Source organism: Dasypus novemcinctus, chromosome 1, assembly GCF_030445035.2.
Source record: "Dasypus novemcinctus isolate mDasNov1 chromosome 1, mDasNov1.1.hap2, whole genome shotgun sequence".
NCBI lineage: Eukaryota > Metazoa > Chordata > Mammalia > Cingulata > Dasypodidae > Dasypus > Dasypus novemcinctus.
In genome coordinates, this window is record NC_080673.1 from 92227093 (window position 1) to 92238268 (window position 11176).

The following is an 11176-nucleotide window of genomic DNA, read 5'->3' on the forward strand; positions in this document are numbered from 1 at the left end:
TTAGGGCTTAAGGGTTTGCAGAGGAGGGGTTGGGGTATATGGGAATCTTCTATATTTTCCACGTAACATTCATGCAATCTAAACCTCCCTTAAAAATAAATAAAAATAAATAAAACAGAGAAGGATTTACAAACAGTTAATGAAAAGAGAAACTGGAAATGCTATTTATACAGTTTTCTTGCACAACTCCACTGGCCTTCTAAAAATTAACCCTTTCATTTCCTTTAAGGCCTACAATTTGCTTCTCATATAGTCCCTTGACCGTTTCCTATAAACATCTTTATATACTTCTTTATGTACTGTCAGAGCTTCCGTGTACCTCATCTGAAATTGGGATAATAATTATACCTACATCAAGAGTTAGAATTAAATGAAATAATCAGCACAATGCCTAGCATTTAGTTAATGCTTATAAGTACAAATGTAATTATAATAATCACTCAGTCCCTAATAATACTTTCAACAGTACAGGTGGCACTGTTGTTGCCCCTTTCTTACCCCTGGAAGCTTTACCATTTCTTTCCAAGTATAGGTTATGAGACTGGCAGTGTATTAAATTGTTCTCTATAGTCAGCCTTTATATCTTATATGAGCAATAAATAAACTTGCCCATGTTCAACATCACCCACTTCATTACTGTCCTGTAACACATATGCACTATGATATACTTGGAGAGGAGACATCTGAAAAATCTAAATATCAGTGGAAGGCAGAACCAAAAATAACTTTGTACAACTATGTGATTATACCAAATACCATTGATTGTACACTTTGGATGGATTGTATGCTTTATTAATATGTATCAAGAAAATTAATTCGGTTTTTTAAAAAAGCATCTGTGGTTTGGGGTAGGGTTAGGGTTAGAAAAACATTCTTAAATTTAATCCATTTAGAATGGGTATGAACCATTCTAAGTAGGGCTTTTTGATAAGGTTACTTCAGTTAAGGTGTGGTCTTAATTTGGATGGGTCTTAATCCTATTACTGGAGTCCTTCATAAGTGGAATGAAATCCAGACAGATAGAGAAAGCCACAGGAAGCAAGAAGCTGAAATTCAGTGGAAATTGGAAGAGAACTGAGAGGCCAGGAGTGGCTGCCGTGTAGACTGACATACGGCAGAGAAGTCAAGGACAAAGGATCACAAGCAACCAGCCTTCCGTAACAAAGTGTCTCCTTGATGATGCCTTGATTTGGACTTTCTCTTAGCCTCAACCCTGCAAGCTAATAAATTCCCATTGTTTAGGTTAACCCATGGTATGGTATTTGCTTGAGCAGTCAAGGAAACTCCAACAGTGACAAAATCTAATCTCCAAAACTTCATTTTTTTTTTTAACAAAGTGGTGTCAGAATTGAGACAACTTTTTTTTTAATGCCATATTTGGAAACAGTCCAGGTGTCCTTCAACAAGAGAATGAAGGAAAAAAACAACTGCGATATAGCTATTCAATGGGATGCTGTTCAGCAATAAAGAAGGAATGAATTACTGACATTTCGGATAAATCTAAAACAAAACAAAACAAAATTCTGAGTGAAAAAGTCAGATAGGAAAGCATACATACTGAGTAACTATATGTATATGAAAATCTAGAACAGGCAAGACTACTCCATGGTGACAGAAATAAAATACTGCTAGGTGGGAGTTAACTGGGAAGGGACACAAGAGAATTTTCTGGAGTGACAGACATGGATAGAAATATCTTGATTAGGGTGTAGATTACTTGGGAGTGTGCATTTGTTAAAACTGACTGAACTGTATACTTTAGAACTGTTCATTTCACTGTAGATAAATCATATCTCAGTGAAACAAATTTAAATAAGAAAAACACTATCTTTGGGGGAATGGGAGAAACACTGAGAAGTAAGAAGACTTGGCAGTTTTGATTGACTGTGGAGTGGGTGCCTGCAGTAACAGTTACATGATATATTATAATAACAATAGTGACTGATGGTTTCGTATGTCAACAAACAGGAACAGAAGAGAAAGTAGTTAAAGAGTAACCTTCCTCTTCAAAAATAAACATATTCTTACTTTATTAGCCTGGCCATTATTGTTACCAATTCCTGATATTTTATTTTTATGTAGGCCAAAGTGTTGCTGAAATTTCCCTTCTTCTTTACTTCTCCCTTCTTTACTTCCCTTACATGCAGAAACCATCATGGAAACCATACTGGGGACATCTACCCAAATCTAACTAGGTTGCTATGGGTGCGTTGTTAAATTTTCTGACTTGTTTTCTTCATCTGGTAAAATGAAGGGGCTGTAACACAGAAACTCTGAGATTCATCTAGCCCCTAATATTCTTCCTCTAAAATAGATTTTCAGGACTTTGAACTTGGTTTCTGATATGTAAAGTACATACATACACACACAGCAATGTAGTTCTCGCACATTGGGGTTAGGCCAAGTTCAAAGCTAAGAGCAGTCATTCACAAGACAGTCCTCACTTCAGACATCAGTCCAAGCTCAGAGGTTCCCAGGCCTCCTGCACATCTGACTGAAACAGGCTACAGATTCAGGGATTCCCAACCCCCTCTCACAAAGGTTTGATAATTCAATAGAATAACTCACAGATTTCAGGAAAGCTTTGTACTTACAGAGATGGTTAGGCTAATGTGTCAACTCAGCCAGGTAATGATACCCAGTTGTTCGGTCAAGCAAGCACTTGGGCTAATTGTCGCACAATGGCACTTCAAAGACTTTAACCATTATTGAGTTGATTGCATATACGGCTGATTAAATCTACAATCAATTGAGGAGATTGCCATCAGCAGTGAGTGACATATCATCCAACCAGTTGAAGGCCTTAGAAGGAAAAAGTAGAAGTGCTTTCAGCATTGAGAGAGCGCATCCCCATCTCCTCTTCAGACAGCCAGCATCTCCTGGGGAATCAATGAAGATCTTCATCTGAGTCCCCGGCTTGTAGCCTGCCTTTCAGAATTTGGACTTGTGCTTCCCCACAGCTGGGCGAAACAATTTTATAAAATCTCTTACTATTTACAGAATCTCCTGTTGATTCTGTTTCTCTAGAGAACACTGACTAATACACTTGCCATTACGGTTTTATAGCAAAAAGGATACAAATAAGGAGCCAAAAGGAGAGACACATAGGGCAAAGTCTGGAAGGGTTTCAAGCCCAAAACATCTGGTGACATCTCTTGATGGAGTCAGGACATGGTGCCATCCTGGCACAACAATATGTATTACCAACCAGGGAAACTCATCCCAACTTCATTGTCCAGAGTTTTTGTTCGGGTTCCATTACATAGCCATGATTGATTGAATCAATGCCCATGTGGTTGAACTCAACTCCAGCTCCCTCCCCTTCTGGGTGGGGCTGCTATTAGCTGGCTCAAAGCCCTAATCCTCTCATCACATGGCTGGCTTTCTGACCTGGCCAGCCTCCCACCCTAACAATATAGGTGAGGCAGGTCCCACCTAGCGTCATATCTTAGGATCTCATGTGTTGGGGACACCATGAATAACAAAGACACTCCTATCAGTTGCAAAATTCCAAGGATTTTGAGGTTACTCCCCAGGAGCTGGTACAAAGGACGGACCTCTCTTTGGAGACCAAATTCCTTACTATGTGCGCACACACACACACCACTCACTTGCACTAGGATTTGCCTTTCTGCCTATAAGAGATAATCTCTTTCAGATTTCTATAAGAGATAATCTCTGTTGCAGATTTCTTACATTTGTATATAGATTTCCCCTCACAAATGCATTTGGTTCAATAACTTGCTCTTTTCACTTAACAATGTCTTTTTTTTTTAATGGGAGGTACTAGAGATTGAACCTGGGACTTCATATAGGCAAAGCAGGTGCTTAACCCCTGAATTACACTACCTCTCCTTTTTTAAATAAACGAATGTTCTTTTGTTTTAACAGTGTCTTTTGAGAAGTTTTCCCTGTCAATGAGTGTTGATTTCCCTCATCCTTTTTAGCAGCTCCCTGGTATTTCATTGAATGGACTCATTCATTCAACAAATATTTATTGAACATCTACTATGTATCATACACTGTTCTAGGCACTGGGGTTACTATACGAACAAAACAAAGCTTACTTTCAAGAATGGGAAGATTGACCAAAAACAAACAAATGTATAGGGTGTCAGTAGGTAATAAGTTCTATGGAGGAAATAAAACATAAAGGTAATGGTAATGTGACAGTTTGAAGTTCTTTCATGAATACCAAAAAGAAAAAGATTATGTGTTTGAACTAATCCATTCCTCTGGGTGTGGGGCCCTCTTGATGGGGCTATGTCTGTGAGGCATGACTCAGATTGGGTTTCCACCCTCTTGCTGAGACTTACATAAAAGGAAACATAAAGAGAGAGACAGGAGAAAGGGAGCCCTGCCATTTTGACTGGCCATGTGAGAGAGGATTAAGTTTACACACATTACTGAAGGCAACATGGAAGAGCAAAGGAGAACCCCAAGGCGGAATGTCGATTATGCTCATACAGCTTCTTGATTTAAACACTCATGACACTGAATGAAATCATCCTATGAGAAATTCACAACACCTTGCTGAGCAGTATCCCATCTTCAAAAACTGTCTGTGGGGAAGCGGACTTGGCCCAGTGGTTAGGGCGCCCGTCTACCACGTGGGAGGTCCGTGGTTCAAACCCTGGGCCTCCTTGACCCGTGTGGAGCTGGCCCACGCGCAGTGCTGATGCGTGCAAGGAGCGCTGTGCCTCCCAGGGGTGTCCCCCGCGTAGGGGAGCCCCACGCACAAGGAGTGCGCCCCGTAAGGAGAGCCGCCCAGCACGAAAGAAAGTGCAGCCTGCCCAGGAATGGTGCTGCACACACGGAGAGCTGACACAACAAGATGACACAACAAAAAGAAACACAGATTCCTGGTGCTGCTGATAAGGATGGAAGCGGTCACAGAAGAACACACAGTGAATGACACAGAGAGCAGACAACTGAGGGGGATTGGGGGGGAAGGGGAGAGAAATAAATAAAAAATAAATCTTTTAAAAAAACAGCAACAAAAAACACAAAAACTGTGAGCGCCCTCAGTTTGACATGGCAGGCAATGTAGTCATCAAACTTAAACTATCGTTTTGCAATTGAATTCACAGCCTGGGGGCTCCTAAATCCCCTTGTTGTCAGGACCTTCTTGCAATTCTTGAGGATCCACTGTTAAACTTCTATCCTTGTTAAACACGATGAAGTGTTGCCTCCAGCCATTCCGTAGAGCCCAGAGACATGTCTCTACACAGCATTGAAACTATAAGCTGATGAGTCTCCAAGTTAAAAAGTTTGTGTCCTCCTGATGTCAGACATCTCTGCAATTCATCAGCATCAATTTGCCCATCCTGGCCAGCTTCGGCCGCAAAGTAACCACACAAGTGATCCTGAGTTTGGGAAAGGCGGGATTCTGGGAGCCCCTCCACAGCCACCACGCGTGCTAGGGTGCCCCGGGTACCCATGGCGCAGACCGCGCGGCTGCCCTGCGCGCCCGCACCTGGTCCCCTCCGGGGTGCACGCCCGCAGGCCGCGGACTCGTCCCTGCAGGCGCCCCGAGCTCCCCTTCTCTCTTTCATTTTTGATTCCTTCATATTTCCTTCTATACTGATACTTCAGGAATTGTAACTGTTAGAATATTTATTCCTTGTAATCTCTCTTGAATTTGCTCGTTCTTTTCCGTGTCCACTGCTACTACTGTGTTCTAGCTCCTCATCATGTCTAAACGGTAAAAAAAAAGATTTGTCTAAGTTGTCTCGCATGACATTGCAGTGACAGACATAGGCCATTGTATATTTTGTCTTAACCGACAAAACTGTGCGCGACACTATAAACTATAATGTAAACTGTAGGCCATGGTTGCTGGGAATGCTTCACTATGTGTCATCAGTTGTAACAAATGTACCACACTAATGAAAGATGCTGTCAGTGTGGGAAAGTGTGGGAGGGGGAAGGAGTGGGGCATATGGGAATCCCTTATATTTTTAATGAACATTTATGAAATCTAAAGCTCCTTTAAAAATAAAAAAAAGTTAATTAAAAATTAATTTAAAAAGATTCCTCTAGGCTCTCTTTCTTTTGTTTCAAACAAAAATATTTTAATTAAGCAATTTCTTTGCATTGTTCAAAACATTACTCAAGCCATTATCTCGTAAGACTTATTTTCTTTACAAAGGAAAATATCCAATCTTGGTTTTAGGAAAAGCAAAGCAGTAAGCATTTGAGATTAGATATAATATACAGCTATGCAACCACATGAGAAATAGTTTCCACTGCTGTTAGTACACAGGTACTTACATCCTTCAGTTGAAGCTTAGAGCCTTGTATTTGTTTTATGCATATTGGGTTTTGTTCTGTTACAAGACAGAGGATTGTCCTTCCTTGAATCAGGTGGGTTCATTGGTGAGAATCATTCCATCTTCTGACTCTAATCCCATTAATCACAGAATAGCCTAAATAAGTAAGCTAATATAAAGACAAAAATATCTGAACTGTGAACACTGTTTATGTATGTATGCTATTCAATAATATAGATGAGATCTGAGAGATTCTTATAAGTTCAAGATACATGAAACTGTCTATCAAAAAGGATAACATTCTCCATTATAAAACAATTTTCCCAGGCAAAAGGTGTCTGAACCAAGTAGTACATCTTATACTGGTATTCTTAATACCTCTACCCTGAAAGAGTAAACTCTTTCTCCAAGAATTTCCATGTGAAGCCATTTTTGTTATTTCTTTACTTATATTTAAGTGATAGGCCACTTGGCATGTAAGGCTTCCGGGACATTTCATGATTGTACTATATAAATACAGCACCAAATTTGGTTTCTAGAATTAAAATTCATAATTCAATAAAGTAAAAATCACTTTCTCCATGAAGAAAATGTTACATTTCAAAAAATACCTAACAGTTGATAAGCTACTCTACATAATAAACAGCTAGTTATAGTTCCTTTGAGGAAAATTACTGTATACAATTATACACATACATTTAGATTTTCATTAAGGGCCACTGAAGGGACAGATTAGACTGAAACCTTTGCAATGCTCTTTCTACTTACTTCTCATTAGATAATGTATAGGCTATAATTGTTCACACATTTACAACTATTTCATCTCTTTTTTCCAATTAGGACTTGAGGGATGTACTGAGACAAAGTTCGCATCAATGATCAGGTTATTTCAAGTGTTGGAATTCAAATTGTTATTCTAAATTCTTGTTAACAAACAATATTGTGATTAAAACGTGACTTTAAATATGAAACTTTGAAACAACAGCATATAAACATGGGGTAACCTAGATTATTACTGTGTAGTATTTTTCATATCTTTAAGCATCATAAGCTATTCACAGTATCATTTGCTATTTCTGCAATTTGAAGCAGCTTATGCAATTTTAATCCTATATTAATGGTCTCCTTTTTAATCTTTATGAATGGAAATATTTAATATATTCCACATGCTTCGTAAAGCCATGTCTAAACACTTTCAATTCCATTCTTTATCTGAGAGGCAAACATTTATAACTATCATCAAATGTAGAGCTTTTTTTCAAACGCCTTAACTATTGTATTAATTACTAGCAAAATATGATTCTCAGGCAGAATATGGGGCTGAATGGTGCCATTCTTTCATACTGGAAAGTCAACTGCATATTATAGTACACTATGAGTGAATTTATACACTGAAGAATGCAAAAATTTAATCAAAATCCACTTTCAGATTGCTAAATAATTTCTTGGTGGAAACCCTGAGAGAGATACAGCATCCTCGTGACCAAATCATGAACCTCTTCAGAATTAATTCTTATCAAGGCAGTTTTGATTATGTTAGTTCAAGTAATGCAGTGGTGTGGTGAGAAGTTGGGTAAAGGCAAAGTTTTACTTTTAGTTTTCCCAAATGCTGTCTCACTTGATTTGGGAGGGGTAGGGAATACCCATGAATTATCTTCCAGGCAATTTCTGTCATAAGAGTTATGTTCCTGAAAGTTTGCACCATCATTAGGAATGGATCTCTCATTATCTGTCCATGACTGCAAAACGGGTTTCTAAGAGAAAAATCTTTATGTCTCCTGGTAAAGGGGAAGATGTGGTATGACAAAGAGCTTTGCCATTTGGTGAGACAGGGGTATATCTTTTGTATGTTGCAGTAAAATTCATCACGTGCAGTTTTTTGTTATCTTTTCCAAGGTCTTCGACACATCCTACTGGGGCACAGGCTTTCTTTTGATTGCAGTTGGGGTTTTCAGTTTTCCTAGCAGTTCAGCTTGCACTTGAGTCACCAGATGTAAATTAGACGTTTCTTTTCTTAAGTTCCCGGTATGCCTGTTGTATATTATCATTTGAAATGCTTAATCTTTGGAAACATCTGCTCTTCAGATTGTTTTCCTGAGACAGAAGCAGCTTTGGAGTTTTGTAGCTCTATTTTGAGGCCATTATATTCTTTCCTCATCAGTTCCAGCTCCTATTCCAAACCGTGGATCTTCAAGTCACAGCTCACTTTTTCCACTTCCCAGTTACATGAAGGGGAATTTAAACTTCTCTTCACCTGCTGGGTTTCCACTAATGCCCTTAGCTGGAGGAGTTCTACTTCAGGTTGTAGCTATTCATTCAATAGTTTCAAAGATTCAGAGTTGTTTAGTACAATTTGCTCGTCAAATTATTTCTATCAATGCAGACCCCTTGATAAGCACTATAGGCCTTATTTATTTGTTCTCATCCCACAGAACTTGGTCCTTCATCTAATTGAGATTAGATTGTTGTTTAAGGAAGTACTGGGGATCGAAGCCAGGATCACTAACATGGGAAGCAGGCTCTCAGCCACTGACTACATCCACTCTCCCTTAGTACTTTTTCCTAAGAAAGCAGTTCTCTTTTTCTGAATCCTTAAGCCATTTTTTGAAGTCTCATATGCAGTGAAAAGGGCAAGTGTGAAGTAACGGACTCATCTCCTGAATATATTGAGACTGGAGGCCCTGTATCTCTCCTATAGGGTTTTTCCTGATTCAGAATGCAGATATCACCCACCAGTTCACCCTGACAGCCCGCGGTCGGGCTACCTAGAGCCGCCCACTGAGCCGTTCAGTGTTTGCCGTTCCGCAGTGTTTGGAAAAGGACCGAAAACAGTGTCACCAGGCATCACCAAAGGCCTCAGTTTCCTCCAAGACACCGCCGCTTCCCCGGCGAAGGCAGAAGCACCGCGGAGAGATTGCCCTTTGTTTTGCTTTGGCTGCGCCAGGCGCCACGGGGCCCCTGCCCTGGACAGCGGCCCAGGAGGTTCTGGAAGGAGGGCGAGCCCAGGCGGGGGGTGCCGAGCCGCTGCTGGAGGGGGCCTGTCACCTAGATGTCCTTTCTTTTTTCTTCAAGATTTTAAAAAATTTATTTGTTTCTTTCCCCTTCCCCCTCACCCCAGTTGTCTGTTCTCTGTGTCTGTTTGCAGCGTTGTCTTCTTTGTCCGCTTCTGTTGTTGTCAGCGGCACGGGAATCTGTGTTTCTTTTTGTTGCATCATCTTGTTGTGTCAGCTCTCCGTGTGGGCGGCACCACTCCTGGGCAGGCTGCACTTTCCTTTGCTAGATGCCCTTTCTTGACTCACCTTTTTTGGTTTTGTTTTTACATCACCAGGCATGTTCCATGGGCTTCCTGGCTGCTCAGAAACCCCTCATGGCCCCCAGAACATTTAAATCCTGAGCTTGACATACAAAAAACTCTCCTCCCTCACTGATCCTGGCCACCTTTCCAAACCCATCACCAGTTACTCTTCAAATTATTCTGGACAATACACTGACGAGTAAGCCATTGACCTCTGGCCTCTGAGACTTTGCCAAATTCTCTCCTGATTTGGTGTGCACTTGGTTGTTTATTCAAATGATTTTTAAAATTTCAAAATTTTCCTTTTCCTTAAAGCCTTCCCAAATGGCTCTTGTCCATCCTGATCTCCTTTTTCTATTCTATTTACTGCCTCTAACACTTATTTGCTTGGATTAGGCAAATATGCCTGGTATTAGCAACTATGTCAGTAACTGTCCTATCCCCTTGAGAAAACCATAAGCTACTCAAAACAGGGATGAATTTTTAATACACACTTTGTGGTCAAAGCATAGAAGATGTTTAAGAAATGCTAATCATATATTTATCTTAAAAGGTGTGAAGAAGAGAGGTACTTAGAAAGACTCAATATTGCTTGTAAACAAACTCTAAAATTTACCTCTAGCATTAAATTCAAGGTTCACACTTATAAGGCAGTGTTTTTATAGAGCCAAAGAGTCCAGAATTGAATTAGTAACATATCACACCAAACCATATTCTAATAGAAGATAATAGTTCATATTTATATTATTTACCTTCAGCCTTATTTTTTTAAAGAACAATTACCTGAAGCAATTATTGTGAAATGAAAGAATTTTAATGCTTTTGTGTGAGTTCAAGTTAATTATATCCAAATTATATCCTTTATTTTCCTCTTTTACTCCATTCTGAAGGCACAGCTTTCCCTGACTCAAATTTTAAAATAAAAGAAACTATAACCTGAGGCCATGAATGAGCTTCGGGAGTATTTAAACTTTCCAGCAATTGCATGTACATTCTCTGAAATTTTTCTGGGCTGAGGGAAGGTCCCTGATTTTTATAATCTCAAAAAAAGATAAAAATCAATATTTCAACAAAAGGGTAAAAATCACTGAGGCAGCATGACCTCTAAAGAAGGGGCGTTGGAGGTAAGATTGCCCTTGGCTTATTCTAGTAATCCTGTCAAGAAAGTGCAAGTGGCAAAATAGGTTCCTAATTAAAGTTAGTCTCCCAGGACAATGAGAGGTTCATTTTGATATATTCTCTGGTGCTTTGGGCAATTTCGCTGTAAATAGTGTCAGGGCAGATTTTCCAATGCTTCTCTTGGGAAGCCTCTTGCACAGCAAAACAGCCTTTAACACTTGTTTCTGCTTTTGAGTCTAACCCTCTCTGATATTATTTAATCTCAAAACCCTTTGGGGACTGCCCATATTCTGGTGTTCCCCCCAGTAATATAGGCAGAACATTCAAAAATCAGTTCAGTAGCTTAGACACTGGTGAAATCTTGTAATGTTGGTAGAACACCACTGTGTCAGACATGTGAGCCCCACTGGGATGGACCAGCTGCAGCTGCTCATGACCTGGACAAAATGGCCACTCTCAGTTCCATGGTCCAGAGCAACAGGACCGTGAA

The 11176-nt window shown here is 39.9% G+C and overlaps 1 pseudogene; it reads right to left on the reverse strand.

The window, feature by feature from the left end:
- Positions 1-3496: 3496 nt before the first annotated feature.
- LOC131279694 (5-azacytidine-induced protein 2-like) lies at positions 3497-9604 on the reverse strand (annotated as a pseudogene).
- Positions 9605-11176: the final 1572 nt, after the last annotated feature.